Raw genomic sequence first — 3725 nt, 5'->3', positions numbered from 1 at the left:
TGGCAACTTGCTCTTCAGTGACATACTCATCCTCTTCAGAGGAAGAATACTCATCAGAGCTCATGAAAGGCAGAAGTAAGTCCAATGGAATCTCTATGGTCTCATTTTGAGCCTCGGATTCCCATGGTTCCTCATTAGGGAACTCATTGGAGGCCAGTGGACGCCCATTGAGGTCCTCCTCAGTGGCGTTCACTGCCTCTTCCTCCTCTCCAAATTCGGCCATGTTGATGGCCTTGCACTCTCCTTTTGGATTTTCTTCTGTATTGCTTGGAAGAGTACTAGGAGGGAGTTCAGTAATTTTCTTGCTCAGCTGTCCCACTTGTGCCTCCAAGTTTCTAATGGAAGACCTTGTTTCAGTCATGAAACTTTGAGTGGTTTTGATTAGATCAGAGACCATGGTTGCTAAGTCAGAGTGGCTCTGCTTAGAACTCTCTATCTGTTGCTGAGAAGATGATGGAAAAGGCTTGCCATTGCTAAACCTGTTTCTTCCACCATTATTGTTATTGAAACCTTGTTGAGGTCTCTGTTGATCCTTCCATGAGAGATTTGGATGATTTCTCCATGAAGAATTATAGGTGTTTCCATAGGGTTCTCCTAGGTAATTCACCTCTTCCATTGAAGGGTTCTTAGGATCATAAGCTTCTTCTTCAGATGAAGCATCCTTAGTACTGCCTGGTGCAGCTTGCATTCCAGACAGAATTTGAGAAATCATATTGACTTGCTGAGTCAATATTTTATTCTGAGCCAATATGGCATTCAGAGTATCAATCTCAAGAACTCCTTTCTTCTGATTTGTCCCATTGTTCGCAGGATTCCTTTCAGAAGTGTACATGAATTGGTTATTTGCAACCATTTCAATTAGTTCTTGAGCTTCTGCAGGCGTCTTCTTCAAATGAAGAGATCCTCCAGCAGAGCTATCCAATGACATCTTTGATAGTTCGGAGAGACCATCATAGAAAATACCTATGATGCTCCATTCAGAAAGCATGTCAGAGGGACACTTTCTGATTAATTATTTATAGCTCTCCCAAGCTTCATAGAGGGATTCTCCTTCCTTCTGTCTGAAGGTTTGGACTTCCACTCTAAGCTTACTCAATTTTGGAGGTGGAAAGAACTTTGCCAGGAAGGCATTGACTAGCTTTTCCCAAGAGTTCAGGCTTTCTTTAGGTTGTGAGTCCAACCATATTCTAGCTCTGTCTCTTACAGCAAAAGGGAATAGCATAAGTCTGTAGACCTCAGGGTCAACCCCATTGGTCTTGACAGTGTCACAGATTTGCAAGAATTCAGCTAAAAACTGATGAGGATCTTCCAGTGGAAGTCCATGGAACTTGCAATTCTGTTGCATTAGAGAAACTAATTGAGGCTTAAGCTCAAAGTTGTTTGCTCCAATGGCAGGGATAGAGATGCTTCTCCCATAGAAGTCGGGAGTAGGTGCAGTAAAGTCACCCAGCACCTTCCTTGCATTGTTGGCATTGTTGTTGTTTTCGGCTGCCATAGGTTCTTCTTCCTTGAAGAATTCTGTTAGGTCCTCGGAGAGTTGTGCCTTATCTTCTCTTAGCTTTCACTTCAAGGTCCTTTCAGGTTCAGGGTCAGCTTCAACGAGAATGCCTTTGTCTTTGTTCCTGCTCATATGAAAGAGAAGAGAACAAGAAAATATGGAATCCTCTATGTCACAATATAGAGATTCCTTGAGGTGTCAGAGGAACAGAAAAATAGAAGGAAGAGGGAGAAGAATTCGAACTTAGTGAGATAGAGTTCGAATTGTGCATTGAGGAGGGGTGTTACTTCATAAATAGAAGGATGTGAGAAGAGAGGAAGAGTTTTTCGAAAATTAAGTAAAAGATTTTAAAAACATTTTGAAAAACACAAATTGATTTTCGAAAACCAAGAGTGGGAAAGAAATCAAGTGATTTTTGAAAAAGATTTTGAAATTAGAAATAAAAAAGATATGATTGAAAACTATTTTTGAAAAAGATGTGATTAAAAAGATATGATTGAAAAGATATGATTTGAAAAACAATTTAAAAAGATTTGGTTTTAAAAATTAATGACTTGCCTAACAAGAAAAGATATGATTCAAACATTAAACCTTTCTCAATAGAAAAGGCAACTTACTTGAAATGTTGAATCAAATCATTAATTGATAGCAAGTATTTTTGAAAATGGAAAGAAATTGATTTTGAAAACATTTGATTGAAAAGATATGATTTGAAAAAGATTTGATTTTGAAAAATTTTGAAAACTTAAAAAAATTTGCATTAAAAACAAAATTTTCCCTCTTGTGCCATCCTGGCGTTAAACGCCCAGAATGGTGCACATTCTGGCGTTTAACGCCCAATGCACTACCCTTTTGGGCGTTAAACGCCAAGCCAGGTACCCTGGCTGGCGTTTAAATGCCAGTTTTTCCTTCTTCACTGGGCGTTTTGAACGCCCAGCTTTTTCTGTGTAATTCCTCTGCTGCATGTACTGAATCTTCAGTTCTCTGTATTATTGACTTGAAAATAGAACCAAGATCAAATAAACAATGCATGCAAGACACCAAACTTAAAATAAGACACTAGACTTAAACAAGAAACATAAAATATTTTTTTTTGATTTTTATGATTTTGTAATTTTTTTGTGCTTTTTCGAAAATTATATGAAAAAAAAGAAAATAAAGGTTTCAGAATTCTTAATGAGAATTCCAGGAATCATGCAATGTTAGTCTAAAGCTTCAGTCTAAAGAAATTAGACATGGATAGCCAAGCTTCAACAAGGCATTGCATTCAAGAGCTAAATTGATGAGAATCAATCAGCTTTGGTGATGATAAGATCATCACCTTGAAACACTAGAATTCATTCTTAAGAACTCTGAAAAATACCTAATCTAAGCAACAAGATGAACCGTCAGTTGTCCAAACTCAACAATCCCCGGCAACGGCGCCAAAAAAACATGGTGCACGAAATTGTGATCATCAATGGCGCCATCAACATGGTACGCACAATTGCAATCTCAACTCTTTATCACAACTTCGCACAACTAACCAGCAAGTGTACTGGGTCGTCCAAGTAATAAACCTTACGCGAGTAAGGGTCGATCCCACAGAGATTGTTGGTATGAAGCAAGCTATGGTCACCTTGTAAATCTCAGTCAGGCAGACTCAAATGGGTATAGATGATGAATAAAACATAAAGACAAAGATAGAGATACTTATGCAATTCATTGGTGAGAACTTCAGATAAGCGAATGGAGATGCTTTGTCCCTTCCGTCTCTCTACTTTCCTACTGTCTTCATCCAATCCTTCTTACTCCTTTCCATGGCAAGCTGTATGCAAGGGTTTCACCGTTGTCAGTGACTACCTCCCATCCTCTCAGTGGAAATGTTCAACGCACCCTGTCATGGCACGGCTATCCAGCTGTCGGTTCTCGATCATGTCGGAATAGAATCCAGTGATTCTTTTGCGTCTGTCACTAACGCCCCACAATCGCGAGTTTGAAGCTCATCACAGTCATTCAATCATTGAATCCTACTCAGAATACCACAGACAAGGTTTAGACCTTCCGGATTCTCTTGAATGCCGCCATCAATTCTAGCTTATACTACGAAGACTCTGATCTCACGGAATGGCTGGCTCGGTTGTCAGGCGAGCGCTCGGTTGTCAGGCGATCAACCATGCGTCGTGTATCAGGAATCCAAGAGATATCCACCCAATCTAAGGTAGAATGGAGGTGGTTGTCAGTCACA

At 39.6% G+C, this 3725-nt stretch overlaps 1 non-coding gene across 1 annotated transcript; it reads left to right on the top strand.

The window, feature by feature from the left end:
* The first annotated feature begins 982 nt into the window (after positions 1–982).
* On the top strand, positions 983–1090 carry LOC130953497 (small nucleolar RNA R71). The gene has a single exon (XR_009075666.1). It is a non-coding gene; the product is annotated as a small nucleolar RNA R71 (small nucleolar RNA).
* The last annotated feature ends 2635 nt before the right edge of the window (positions 1091–3725 follow it).

Source organism: Arachis stenosperma, chromosome 9, assembly GCF_014773155.1.
Source record: "Arachis stenosperma cultivar V10309 chromosome 9, arast.V10309.gnm1.PFL2, whole genome shotgun sequence".
NCBI lineage: Eukaryota > Viridiplantae > Streptophyta > Magnoliopsida > Fabales > Fabaceae > Arachis > Arachis stenosperma.
Note: the sequence above shows the minus strand (reverse complement) of the source record. Positions and strands in the feature narration are given on the sequence as shown.